Source organism: Chiloscyllium plagiosum, chromosome 2 (genome assembly GCF_004010195.1).
Source record: "Chiloscyllium plagiosum isolate BGI_BamShark_2017 chromosome 2, ASM401019v2, whole genome shotgun sequence".
In the NCBI taxonomy this organism is placed as follows: Eukaryota; Metazoa; Chordata; class Chondrichthyes; order Orectolobiformes; family Hemiscylliidae; genus Chiloscyllium; species Chiloscyllium plagiosum.
Window position 1 is genome coordinate 99,469,399 of NC_057711.1, and position 15,341 is coordinate 99,484,739.

Sequence of the window (15,341 nt, forward strand, 5' to 3'; positions counted from 1 at the left end):
TCTCTAAATCTTGCATTTGTTCAGTGCAAATCCTCTAAGATTTACATCTTAACTGACAAACCCCACCTCCTGCCACCTCCCTTCCTCACAATTTGGGGGTGGAAAATTAACTCAGGCTGCTGTAACTAGGATTCAAAGTGATTATTACTTAGAAATGTATCAATGTGCATGTATTTTTATCAGAGATATACCACAAGAATTAATTTGTGGAAAATAACAAGTCAATTGTTGCAGTAGGTAGTGTCATTTAATGTCACTACATGCTGTTGTAAAGCATTAGCCAAAGGAGCATGTCAGTACAAAATTCCAGCTTTAACAATTTTTATATACATGTATTTGCAGCTCTTCATTCCCATAATCAGTGGGGACAATGGTGTAATGATAATGTCTTTGGACTAATAATCCAGAATGCCAGGCTCTTGTTCTTGGATTTGAAACTCACCTTGGCAGATGTGGAATTTGAATTCAATGACAAAAGTCTGAAATGAAGAAAAGCTTGTCTGATGGTGGCCCATCTGGCTCACCATCTTCATCAATAGTGACCTATATATGATTTAGAAGAGTGGTTGACTCTTAACTGCCCTCTGAACAAGTAGAGATGGGCAATAAATGCTGATCTATCCAGCGATACCCATATATCAACAAATAAAAATAAACTACCCACAAGCCTAGACGCAGATTCTATAATTTAACTCTGCATCCATTCTCTTACCTGAACTGGAATGTGGAGGAATATGACTAGCTGGACAAATGGTACTCTAACTGACTGAAATAAACTGAAATAGAGAATGTTTGTAAACAGTGCCATCTGGGAAAATTAAGAGAGCATTTGCGCCTGATTTACATATGTTATAAACCTGACAAATACAGGCAGTTTGCGAGAGTACTATCTGCCCAGTATTTTTGCCTTTGAGAGGAGGGAAGGACATCTACTAAGTGCTTGCATTTTATTTATGTAGTCTGTGTTGGTATCCATCTTGGATGTAATGAACAGAAAGTTCCTATAATCGATGTAGATGACATGGTCCTGGTATTGGTAATCCCACCTCGAGTGGAAATAGACACACTAATTTGTCAGTTATGGAATTACTGCAGGTTATCATAGAATCCCTACAGTGTGGAAACAGGCCACTTTGGCCCAACAAGTCCACATAGATTCTCTGACGAGTAATCCACCCAGATCCATTCCCCGACCCTATTACTTTACATTTCCCCTGATTAATTCCCCTAACCTGCATATCTCTGAACACTGTAGGGAATTTAGTGTGGCCAATTCACCTAAACTGCACATCTTTGGACTGTGGGAGGAAACTGGGGCACCTGGAGGAAACCAACACAGAATGGGGAGAATGTGCAAAGTCCATACAGACAGTCGCCCGAGGCTGAAATCGAACTAGGTCCCTGGCTCTGTGAGGCAGCAGTGCTAACCACTGGCATGAGAAATCAACTGTGTCACATTGGTGTAGAATGGATGCTCTTCTGAAGTAGTAACAAAAGGCATGTGATGAAGGCGAATTGAGTTTGCCATGGAGTCTTTGATGCAAATACTGAGCATCTTATGATGTTTCATTTCTCTTGCGGTGTAGTCACTTATTTGATGGATATTAAAATTCACTCCAAAATGCCATACAGTCTACTTTTATTTCAAAGTCACTCAATTCAAAATGTCAGGCAGTTAGTGCAAAACTTCCCATTATTCAGCTGTATTTTCAAGCCCAAAACTTGTAATAAATCCTGACGATAATCACAATTACCACTTTACTGGAGCACTTAAGCCTACAAAGGGTGGAGCAAAGGATAACACTGAACTTTACAGACATGTAACAATGTACAAGAACAGTAATTTCCTATAAAGCAATGATTTAGTCAGAGGAAGCTGTTCCACTTTTTCAATTCAATGACCATTTTCAGTAAATTGTGTATGTTTAGTGCAGATCCTGTGGGACTGAGGTGGTTTCTGCAGAGCTGTAGTAATGACTGTAATAGGACAATATTGAAGATATGCTGCTTTACTTCTGGGTCACATTAGAGCATTTTATTAGGAAATGACTATGCATTATAATTATAACAGACGTGGTACTTAAAATTCCAAACAGGGAGTAATTAAATGTTTATTTTAGGATTTAATACTCCTGTCTTGTTAAGTTCGAACAGACTAATGACACAAATCTGAACAGAATTGCAGTGCTGTGATGACACCATGATTTTGCAGTAATGAAACACTTAATTATTAAATCTATCAGCATGCTGACATGGTTTGAAAAAAACAGAAGTTGCAGCTGGAGGAAGGGAATAGCTTCTTGCCTCTCCAGGGAAACCATGGGGAAAATAAACAAATCACATTCGGGAAATTACAACCAACATTTTAAAATATTTTTCTGCAGATCTGCGAGGCACAGTAAAATAATTATTCAAACAGCTCTCTGTAAACGTATATTTTCTCTGATGGACTATCTGAACTTGAATAAGATTTTTTTTCCTGATATTCCACTTCCGCCAACACATGCATGTGTGCACAGATCATGGATATCTCAGGGTTTGTACTGTGCCTTCAGTACTGTCTGTGAATACATTTTTTTAAAGGTGGATTTTTGAGGATTTGACATCAGTGATTTATTTTCGGTAGACTCTTAGAATTGTATTCCATGCATAATGTTAAACATTCATTTCCATTGCAAGTGACAACATAAAACATAAATGCTGAAACTAATCAGCAGGTGAAGAAGAGTCATATTGGATTCAGAGTTGATTCTGTTTCTTTCTTCATCGATGATGCCAGAACTGCTGGGTTTTTCCACACTTTTGTTTTTACGTAGGGGATTTGATGGCATAGTAGAGTAGTAATCCAACACCAATGTAATGCTCTGAAGGCCTGAGATTGAATTCCACCATAGCAAAGATTGGAATTTTAATCCAATAAAAATCTGGCATTAAAAGTTTATGATGACCATTAATTGTTGTAACAACATATTTGGTTTATTGAGAGAAGAAAACCTGTTGAGCTTACCAGGCCTTTTCTGGTTTGGCCTACAGAGAGCTCCAGACCCACAGCATTGTGGTTGACTCTGAAATGCTCTCTGAAATGACCTAGCAAATCATTCAGTCGTGTCAACTGCTAAAATATCAAAAGTGGAATTAAACCACTTGAGATTGATGGCACTGGAAACAACAGCAAATTCGATCATGAAGACTCTGCAAAGTTTTTAAGAGCTCCTTACTGACATTTGGAGCAGCTGGTGAGGGAACCAATATAAGGGTAAATTATGATCTCAGCCTCATCAATCTGGCTGCCAGAAATACATCTGTCCATGGCAGCATCAGTAACAGAGGCCACTACACATGATCTTTGTGAAGATGGTGTCCTGTCTTCAGATTGAGTATACCTTACATCATATTGTGTGGCACTACCACTGTGCTGAATGGAACAGCCTTCAAACAGATTTATCAATGCAAGACAGGCCGTCCATGCGGAGCTCTGTGCCATCAGCAGCAGCAACTTCATACTCCAACACAATCTGCAATTTCAAGGCCTGGCATATCCCACATTGTCATGAAACTGAGGAATTAACCCTGGTTCAGTGAACAGTGCAGGAGGGCTTACCAAGAGCAGAACCAGGCATGATCAAAAAATGAGGTGCCTCACTAGTGTAACCACAAAAAAATGACTACTTGCTTGCCAAATAGAATAAGTAGAAAGTGATAGACAGATCTAAGCAATCCTAGAACCAACAGATTAAATCTAAGCTCTGCAGCACTGCTACATTCAGCCATGAATGGTGAAAAACAATTTAAAAAAAACTCACTGGAGGAGGATGCTTCACAAATATCCCCACCTCAATGAATCCAGAACCTCAGTGCAAAAAATGAGGCTGAAGCATTCACAACAACCTTCAGCCAGAAGTGGTGATCTGACTTGAACTCCTCTGGTATCTCCCAACGTCTCAATTGCGAGGTTTCAGCCAGTTTGATTCCTTCCACATGATATCAAGAAATGGTTGAAGGCACTAGATACTGCAAATGCCATGGGTCCTGAAAAATGTGTGACAATAGTACAGAGAATGTGTGCACTCCAGAACCTGCTGCAGCCCCAGCCAAGCTGGTCCAGTATGCTGTTCCACTTGACAATGTGGATGCCCTGAAAACAAAATGCAAGAGAAATCTAACTTAACAACCCAGTCCATCAGTCTACTTTCAATCATAAGTAAGGTGATAAAAGTGTCAATGTCAAGATATCAAGCAGCATCTGCATGGCAATAACTTGCTCACTGACACTCAGTTTGGGTTCCATCAGGGCCAGTTAACTCCTAACCTCATAAAACATTGAACATTACAACACAGTATAGGCCCTTTGGCACTCAATGTTGCGCTGACCTGTGAAACCAATCTGAAGCTTATGTAACCTAACTATTCCATTATCATACATACATTAATCCAATGACCATTTGAATGTCTTTAAAGTTGGCAAGAAAGGCATTCTATGACTTTACTACTCTCTGAGTAAAGAAACTACCTCTGACATCTGTCCAATATCCATCACCTCTCAATTTAAAGCTATGTCCCATCATGCTCGCCATCACCATCCAAGGAAAAATGCTCTCACTGTCTACCTTATCTAATCCTCTGATCATCTTATATGTCTCTATTAAATCACCTCCCAACCTTCTTCTCTCTAATGAAAACAGCCTCAAGTATTTCTTCATTAGACCTTCCCTCCATATGAGGCAAAATCCTGGTAAATCTCTTCTTCCTATAATGTGGCAACCAGAAATGTATGGAAAACTCCAAGTGCAGCCACATCAGAGTTCCTTACAGCTGCAATATCACCTCATGGCTCTGAAGTTCAATCCCTCTACTAATAAAAGCTAACACAATGTACATCTTCTTAACAACCCTATCAAACTGGGTGGTAACTTTCGGGGATCCATGTACATGGACACCAATGTCTCTCTGCTCATCTACTCTATCAAGAACTTATCATTAGCCCAGTACTCTGCAACTTATCTATGTCCCTCTAACCTGCAACATTTTTCTGCACTGTCCACAACTCCACTGACCTTAATGTCATCAGCAAATTTACTAATCCAACCTTCTATGCCCTCATCCAGGTCATTTATGAAATTGACAAACAGCAGTGGCCCCAAAACAGATCCTTGCAGTACACCAATAGTAACTGAATTCCAGGATGAACATTTCCCATCAACCACCACCCTCTATCTTCTTACAATTGGCTAATACCACTAAATCACCTTCAATCCCATGCCTGTATATTTTATGCAATAGCTTACCTTGGGGAACCTTATCAAATGCTTTACTGATATCTATCTACACCACATCAACTGCTTTACGCTATCCACCTGTTTGGTCAAAGAACTCAAAAAGGTTTGTGAGGCACGATCTACCCTTCACAAACCCAAATCAAATTATTCCTAACTCTTATAATCCTTTCCAACACTTTATCCACAACTGAAGTAAGGCTCACTGATCTATATCTACTCCCCTTATCGAACAAGGGAACAACATTTGCCATCCTCCAGTCTTCTGGCACTATTACTATAGACAATGCTGACATAAAGATCAAAGCCAAAGGCTTTGCAATCTCCTACCTAGCTTCCCAGAGAATACTAGGATAAATCCCATCTTGCCCAGGAAACTTATCTATTTTTACACTTTTTACACCTCCTCCTTATGAACCGACTGCAAATCCTCTTGCAAGGATGCCTACCTTGAAGAAGCTCTCCTCCTCCCTCTACAAGGATCTCAGTGAGTCCCTCTCTCACTGCACCCCCCAGGTCATCTTCTCTGCAGACTCAGCACCACCTTCTTGACCTGCAATCTTCTTCCCGAGCTCTCTTATGCCCGAAACGTCAATTCTCCTGCTCCTTTGATGCTGCCTGACCTGCTGCGCTTTTCCAGCAACACATTTTTAAGCTCTGATCTCCAGCATCTGCAGTCCTCACTTTCTCCTCATCCCTGTCATGTCTAACAGCCTGTATTTCAGTATTTTCCTTGACAACATTCTCCCTTTCCTGTGTGAATGCTGACGAAAAATATTCATTTCTCCTATCTTCACGGACTCCATGCACAACTTCCCACTACCATCCTTAACTGGCTCTAATCTTATCTGGTCATTCTTTTATTCCTGATATACCTATAGGTAGCTTTAGGGTTTCCCTTGATCCTACCTACCAGACACTGCTCATGTCCCCTCCTGGCTCTTCTTAGTTCTTTCTTTTGGTCTTTCCTGGTTTGCTTTTAACTCTCAAGCACCCTAACTGAGCCTTCACATCTCATATTTAAATAAGCCTCCTCCTTCGTCTTGACAAGAGTCATAGAGTCATAGGGATGTACAGCATGGAAACAGACCTCCATGCCGACCAGATATCCCAACCCAATCTAGTCCCACCTGCCAGTACCTGGCCCATATCCCTCCAAACCCTTCCTATTCATATACCCATCCAAATGCCTCTTCAATATTGCAACTGTACCAGCCTCCACCACATCCTCTGGCAGCTCATTCCATACACGTACCACTCTCTGTGTGTGAAAACATTGCCCCTTAGTTTTCTTTTATATCTTTCCCCTCTCACTCTAAACCTATGCCCTCTACTTCTGGACTCCCTGACTCCAGGGAAAAGACTGTCTATTTATCCTATTCATGCCCCTCATAATTTTGTAAACCTTTATAACATCACCCCTCAGCCTCCGACACTCCAGGGAAAACAGCCCCAGCCTGTTCAGCCTCTCCCTGTAGCTCAGATCCTCCAACCCTGGCAACATCCTGGTAAATCTTTTCTGAACCCTTTCAAGTTTCACAACATCTTTCCAATTGGAAGGAGACCAGAATTGCACGCAATATTCCAACAATGGCCTGACCAGATTCAACTTCTTTAGTAAACCACGGTTCCCCCGCTCGACCACTTCCTCCCTGCCTGACACGCAGTAGCTGTTCATTGAACAAGCTCCACATTTCATTTGTGACCTTCCCCTGCAGTTTCCTTCTCCATCCTATGGATTGTAAATCTTGCTTAATCCCATCATATTTGCTTTTCCCCAGCTATAACTCTTGGCCTGTGGTATGGACCTATCCCTAGTAGGTTTTGAGAAGATTTGTAGCTCAGGTTGAGGTTGTGGATGTAGGTTTGCTCGTTGAGTTAAAAGGTTCATTTTCAGAAGTTTCATCACCATGAAAGCAAGCATGCAGGTGCAGCAGGCAGTGAAGAAAGCTAATAGCATGCTGGACTTCATAACAAGAGGAATTGAGTATAGAAGCAAAGAGGTCCTTCTGCAGTTGTACAGAGACCGCACGTGGAATATTGTGTGCAGTTTTGGTCTCCAAATTTGAGGAAAGACATTCTGGTTATTGAGGGAATGCAGCGTAGATTCACAAGGTCAATTCCCAGAATAGCGGGACTATTTTACGCTGAAAGATTGGAGCGACTGGGCTTGTATACGCTTGAGTTTCAAAGGCTGAGAGAGGATCTGATTGAGACGTATAAGATCATTAAACATGATTTGGAGATGCCGGTGTTGGACTGGGGTTGGACTAGTCACTATCACCTGATGAAGGAACGTCGCTCCGAAAGCTAGTGTGCTTCCAATTAAACCTGTTGGACTATAACATGGTGTTGTGTAATTTTTAAGATTATTAAAGGATTGGACACTCTGGAGGCAGGGAGCGTGTTTCCCCTGATGGGTGAATCTCGAACCAGAGGACACAGTTTAAAAATAAGGGGTAGGCCACTTCTTCACCCAGAGAGTGGTGGCTGTATGGATTGCTCTGCCCCAGAAGGCTATGGAGACCAAGTTTCTGGATACTTTCAAGAAAGAGTTGGATAGAGCTCTTAAGGATAGTGGAATCAAGGGTTATGGGGATAAGGCAGGAACAGGATAATGATTGAGGATGATCAGCCATGATCATAATGAATGGTGGTGCTGGTTCGAAGGGCAGAATGGCCTACTCCTGCACCTATTGTCTATCTTCAGTGAGCCTCCAAACGAAGCACTGCTAATATTTCCTGCTTTCTATTTATATGTTTGGGTTTCTTTGGTTGGTGATGCATCTCCTGCAGTGATGTCATTTTTCTCAGGGGGTGGTAAATTGTAAAAAAAAGCAATTATTAACAAGGAGAGATGTGGTGATTGAGTGGTAATGTCACCAAAACTGGTAATCCAGAACTCCAGGTCAATATTCTGGGGCCTTGTGTTCAAATCTTGCTAAGGCAAAAGGTGAAATTTAAACTGAGTAAAATCTGGAATTAAATATGTTGGATGGTGTAAAAACTAAAGCTGTGGTATTTAGGTGAGTTACTTGCTGCAGGAATCCCAGCCTCTTCTCTTCCAAGAAGGATATATGTCTTACTCACCTGGTCTAGCCTGTACGTAAGTCTAGACGCACAGCAATGTGTTTGACCCTTAACTGCCCTCTTAACTAAATATTTGAATAGATAAGATAGAAGTAGAGAGAATGTTTCCACTAGCAGGTGAAACTAGAACAAGAGGGCATAGCCTCAAGATTAGAGGGAGCAAATTTAGGACTAAATTGAGAAGGAACTTCTTCATCAGAGGGTTGTAAAGCTATGGAATTCCTTGCCCAAAGAAATGCTATTTCAGTAAGTGTTTTAAAGCTAAGATGGATTTTTTTAACAATAAAGGAATTCAGGGATTCAGTGAGAGTGTGAGTAAGTGGATCTGAGTCCACGATAAGATCAGCCATGATCTTATAGAATGGTGGAGCCGGCTCAAAGGGCCGGACAACCTCCGCCTGTTCCTAATTCTTCTGTTCTTAAATAGCAAAAAGAGTGAATCAGCTAGGGATGGACAACAATCACATCAGATACAAGAATAAATCAAAGCATTAATTTCCTCGTGAATTTATGTCCCATTTAAAAATGCTGTAATGACATCAATAGGTTGAAATGATTCTTCAATATTGAGAATGAGTGAAGATGGGTTGTTTTGAGCCGGGTGATGCTGCTTAGCTCATTTGTGAATTATACAAATTTGCTGTACGTGCCCAGTTGAATGCTCTTTTTTGAACATTTAATGTTGATGTGGTTTCTCCAGATATAAATTATTTTGCTGCTCCTGATTGTGTTGCATTTTAACATTGTCCACTCCTATGTCTGGGTTGCTTGAATCTATGTCTCAATTGATTTTTAAAAATGCTTTCTATAAATTACCTGGGATGTTTTCTGTATATAACAGCATGCTTGGGGGCAGGCTGTCAGGTGGTGATGTCTCTCCTTATCCATGCAAACACCATACACAGTCCAAACAGAGCTGGTTTCCCTATTCCTGTTTTCAGTCCTGTTTCATTTTCCCCTTTTAGTGCTGCCATCCAGTATATGGTGAGAAATATAAGATGATGTAGATAAGCAATGTCAATTATCTAGGAATGGCACTATGACCAGGTTTTACAGCTACAGAGTCAAGATAGAGCTGCTTGATAGATTTCAATTGAAATAAGCACTGCAGTAATGTGCTGATTTCAGTCTTGCTCTTTCAGACTTTAAAGCAATCAAACATTTCTTAGTCAGTGACAGCAATGTTCAGCAGCCCACTTCCCAGGTAAAACTTGTTTCGACATTCAGTTCAGTATTGTCAATATTGATTTAGAGGTAAATGAAGGACCCACACTTCAAAGTAGCATAGATCAGAAATATCACTGCAGACTGATCCACAAATACAAATGTTTCAAGTGTTGTTCATTGCTAGGCTGGATCTTACTAGAGAATTGGCTAAGTATCATTTCTGTCGATATTCGTGGAAGGTTTCTCTCTCTGACGCCCAGCAAGTTTTCTTATGCTATTGTCCCAACCTTGCTTCATTAGCTAGAACCACACTCATCTAATGATCAACTGATTCTATAACTTGCTATCGTTGGAAATGATAGTATAAACTGGATTTCCTAGTGCCATGTCTGAACTACAGCCATACACCCAGTGAAGTAATGTCTGTCCAGAGTTGCCTTTCACTGTTCCTGTTGTATGTCAATAACCACCAACCAATCATTCTCAGATAATTCCTTACACAGACAAGTGCACATTCCAACAGCAATCACTGTTTAAGCAACAGGCCACACAGCTGGTATGTATTTAGCCACATCAAATCATATATCCCCTTCTAAGTCCCTGCCAGTTTCTCCTAAGTGCACGCTGTTGCCCAGTACCTTATCATTTTTCAAGATGGGATTGCATACAAAAGAAAAATTCAAATCAATCACTTTTATCCAAAAGCAGAGAAAGCTAACAAGACAAATAAATTGAAGCAGTATATGCCTCTTGAAACAGAAACAAACTGCTTGATTACAAGTCAGCACAGTAGCACATGGTTAGCACTGTTGCCACACAGTGCCAGGGACCTGGGTCTGATTCCAGCCTTGGATTATTGACTGTGTGGAGTTTGCATATTTGCCCCATGCCTAGGTTTGCTCTCATTTCCTCCCGCAGTCCAAAGGTGTGCAGGTGAAGTGGATAGACCATGCTAAAAGAAAAATTCCCCATAGCGTCCAAGAATTTGCAGGTGAGGTGGATTACAGGGATGGGAATGAATGGGGTGGCTTTTGGAGGGGTCATTGCAGACTCAATGGACTGAATGGCCTTTTCTGTTCTGTAATGATTCCCTGAGTCTATGCGTTTTGAGCAACAAGAATCTTACAGGCAGTGAACGGTCACTGCACCCAGCTCTCATCAACAAGCCTGTCTGGCTTGTTGCACTTGCTCCAATTGTGCAGAGCACACGATGCTGGGATTGGATAACACTATCTGTCTGGACCATATTGTAACCTCCTCTGTACGAGGCCTATTGCATGCTCCTTCATAAACTGTCCAAGGAATGGACTGCATTAAAGCCACATCACGTCTCAGTAAGGGAGTTGCATAAGGGAGTTGCCAGCCATGGTACCCCAAGTCGCATCATAACGATGCATCCAATCCCTGAAACAAAAGAAGAACATGTGAGTTCTCAGGGATATTAGCATTATGGCAATTTCCAGGATACCTGACACAGAATTCCAAGGTGTGGAACTAATTACCTGCACGTGGGAGAAATGATACACTTTGCTGTTGATGAACTCAGTTGTAGAGTGTGTTCTTAGAAAGAAGTGTGTGCAGTCTAACATATTCTGCACTCAACATTCTCATCACTCAGTAATGATGGTTTAACATACTCTTCCACGCAGTGGGAAAGGAACACTCCACACAGGACTTTTTTGGTGTTATTTGGAATTATGACTTTGCCATTTGTCCTTATTCCATTGAATGCAGCACAAGTATAAGATCTTGTCCATCAAGCCCTACATCACCTCAGAAAGTTATCATTCCATGTAAAATCATGTTTCGTTCTGCTGACACTGGAAGGTGAGAAATCAGTTCTGTGCTATTGTGCAAATGTTGAGGTCTTGCATTAGCTTTATACTTTGTGACCCACAGGTACCACTTTTAAGGTTGCCTTTGATTATCTGTTTCACACAGATGAGCAACTTCAAGATGCAATGACAAATGACCTGGTCAAGATTAATTATGAACTGTATTTGCATCCCACACAGTTGTACCCTGCACGCAGTTCACATGCATTTTGATATAATTGCAAATGCACTCTGCAAGTGGGCGATTGAAGTGATTGCTCCTTGATGAGCCTTCCGTCAATCAGAAGCAAAATCTGCATGTTAGGACGGAAAACAAACATTGACTCTGCCTTCTCTGAGTGTAGGCACAGCCATTTTCCATGTATAGTTCCCAATGAGAAGTCCTGAAAATGTGACAAACAATGCAGGTCATGCTTGGCACCAGGGTCAGCTAGATCATCAAGGTAATTTCCCCAGCACCCTTTCTAACAGGTACTGCCTGGAAAACCTCTCATGACATATCTCCTACCTGTGCCCATATGGAGTTACAACTGTAACTTTCCTTCTTATTTCTGATCTCCACCATTTAAGTATAATTCTGTCCATCACTGTGATGAACTCAGCCTCCTTCAAGACCGTAGTGATGGTAGCTTCCAATAATTATCACACCTCCATATCCTATGTCCTCCCATGAACGACTATCACCCCCACTTATATACCAAATTCCCTCCTTTACCATCCTAGTCCCTTTGCATCCAAGGTGGCTGCCTCCAAACCCCATCTTCCATGCAGTAAAGTCCCCTAGTATCCTCCACTGAATTTCATTCTGCTGATCCCCAAGTGTGACTCTGGCCCATCTGTCTGATTTGGATGGATAACCTCACTGTTAACTGATCAGACCATTGACTGGTGTCTGTGCAGCTCCCCAACTGAAGAACCACAAATCCCTAACTGTTTGCACTGTACCTGCAAGATTTGCCATGGCCCACTGCCTAAACATGGATATTTGGTGCAGTATATTCATCACACAGGCAGCTGACACATGTCGTACATAATGAGTGAAAATTATGAGAGCGAATAAGCAGCCTTGTCGTACACCCTAGTCTAAACCATGAGTCAGGTGCCTAACCCTGCATGTAAAGCAGCTTTACTGCAGCATTGCAGTCTGGAAGCAGACTCCAAGTAGTTTGGAGATGTGACTTGATGGTTTGATGAAGCTAGTATATACTGATGGCAATGTCCATGGAGATGGGGTGCATGGACATGCTGTGCATGGATTGTGCCATGAGATGTTGGTGCCAAATATCCAAAAGGGAGGTCTGGAGGAGCAATAGCAAGCTGGACACACCAGGTACCTGCTCTGATGTTCACAACAGATGGGAGAGTGGGAAACTGCACATTGATGTAGTAAGATTCGGTTGTAATGAGGGTGATAATAACCAATAATCAATACCAATAGCACTCTCAAGCACTGGTGAGAATCTCAACTGTGCTCCCCAGCTCTTGGTTGAAGAATGGAAATATTGATCTTGACATCCAGAAGGTCGTCGTTAAATGTCTCATTCGATTTCCTACATCTTTTGCCATGGTCCACATCAATTTAGGGGCTGGGAAGCTTCCGCCATCGATATTTTAGAATCAGAGAATTTAGAATATAGTGCTTACTTGAATCCAGTTACCTTGTTACCTCTTTTACATAGATCTTCACTGCTTTAGGAAACTAGCCAAGATCAGCCATAACAGACTGGTTGGATACATCTTTCAGGTATAAGTTGACCAGTACTTGAATAATATCCTGGATGATCTTAGCTTAAAGTAAAAACCATTTCAAATGTGTAGAGCATAATATACATAAAATATCATATTAAAACTTGCATAAAGGTTTGTTGTAATATCAAGCTTTATTGTTGCTTTAAATGACCAAAGATATTTGGTGCAGTAGTTTGTGCTCTTTGAAGATGTATACTATGTTGGAAAAATTGTCCACTGGGTACATACCTTGTCTAGTACAGTGCCACTTAATTGGCAAATAACCTAAATGTTCTCTGGTGCAAATCTCACCTGGGAAAACAGTTTGTAAACCTAGGTACCGTATGTAGCTAAGCTACGAATTATATTTAATATTGAATTTTATAATTCCAGAATAAAGATATTTCAGTCTGAAGGTTCAAGGAAAAGGGAATGGACAGTTTGGTGAAGATCTGGACAAAATAAAATTATGTAGTGTCCTTCCATTATGATATTTCAAACTTCCAATAGATCTGATGATGATGGTTTTGTCAGATCAGTGCTCTAATGACCAAAAAGTAGATAATACTCTTTTCTCTAAACCAAGTAGACTATTTGCTCTGAATTGACTTCAGTGTTTCCAAAAGTACACTTGGGCTAATTTCTCAGTCCTTCAATCTCAGTAGGAAAACTGTGCAAGGGAGTAGAGTGTAAATAGAAGGTAGAGCTATGATATTGTTTGTCTAGCTTTCTATGCTATGTTCCCTTTTGGTATAACTCCTTCTGACAGTGCAGGCAGGACTATGGGTGCTGCTGTCTGCCACACTCTCCAGTAGGCAAATAAGGACCATAATGTTGAGAGAACGTAAACACATGGGAAGTTCATCTTTCACATTGTAAGGAATTACACAACTTCCAAATTAATTTCAAGAATAAATGGAGCTGTTGTGGTTCTGTTCACCAAGCTGGAAATTTTTGTTGCAAACGTTTCGTCCCCAGTCTAGGTGACATCCTCAGTGCTTGGGAGCCTCCTGTGAAGCGCTTCTGTGTTGTTTCCTCCGGCATTTATAGTGGCCTGTCCCTGCCGCTTCCGGTTGTCAGTTTCAGCTGTCCGCTGTAGTGGCCGGTATATTGGGTCCAGGCAGGACTATGGGTCCAGGCAGGACTATGTGTTTGTTGATGGAGTTTGTGGATGAGTGCCTTGCTTCTAGGAATTCCCTGGCTGTTCTTTGTTTGGCTTGCCCGATAATGGTAGTGTTGTCCCAGTCAAATTCATGTTGCTTGTCGTCTGCGTGTGTGGCTACTAGGGATAGCTGGTCGTGGCGTTTCGTGGCTAGTTGATGTTCATGAATGCGAATCGTTAGCTGTCTTCCTGTTTGTCCTATGTAGTGTTTTGTGCAGTCCTTGCATGGGATTTTGTACACTACATTAGTTTTGCTCATGCTGGGTATCGGGTCCTTCGTCCTGGTGAGTTGCTGTCTGAGGGTGGCTGTTGGTTTGTGTGCTGTTATAAGTCCTAGTGGTTGCAGTAGTCTAGCTGTCAGTTCTGAAATGCTCCTAATGTATGGTAGTGTGGCTAGTCCTTTGGGTTGCGGCATGTCCTCGTTCTGTTGTCTTTCTCTTAGGCATCTGTTGATGAAATTGCGAGGATATCCGTTTTTGACGAATATCTTGTATAGGTGTTCCTCTTCCTCTTTTTGCAGTTCTGGTGTGCTGCAGTGTGTTGTGGCTCTTTTGAATAGTGTCTTGATGCAACTTCGTTTGTGTGTGTTGGGGTGGTTGCTTTCATAGTTCAGGACTTGGTCTGTGTGTGTGGCTTTCCTGTATACCTTTGTGGTATACATAGGACAAACAGGAAGACAGCTAACGATCCGCATCCATGAACATCAACTAGCCACAAAATGCCACGACCAGCTATCCTTAGTAGCCACACACGCAGACGACAAGCAACATGAATTCGACTGGGGACAACACTACCATTATAGGGCAAGCCAAACAAAGAACAGCCAGGGAATTCCTAGAAGCATGGCACTCATCCACAAACTCCATCAACAAACACATCGACCTGGACCCAATATACCGGCCACTGCAGCGGACAGCTGAAACTGACAACCGGAAGCGGCAGGGACAGGCCACTATAAATGCCAGAGGAAACACCACAGAAGCGCTTCACAGGAGGCTCCCAAGCACTGAGGATGTCACCTAGACAGGGGACGAAACGTTTGCAACAAAAATTTCCAGCTCGGCGAACAGAACCACAAGAGCACCC

The 15,341-nt window shown here is 41.7% G+C and overlaps 1 protein-coding gene across 42 annotated transcripts in view; it reads left to right on the top strand.

Annotated features, from left to right (window-relative positions):
* Positions 1-15,341, top strand: part of LOC122562121 (receptor-type tyrosine-protein phosphatase delta) — a 2,454,643-nt gene that overhangs the window by 1,451,054 nt on the left and 988,248 nt on the right. The gene's annotated exons all lie outside the window — the stretch shown is intronic.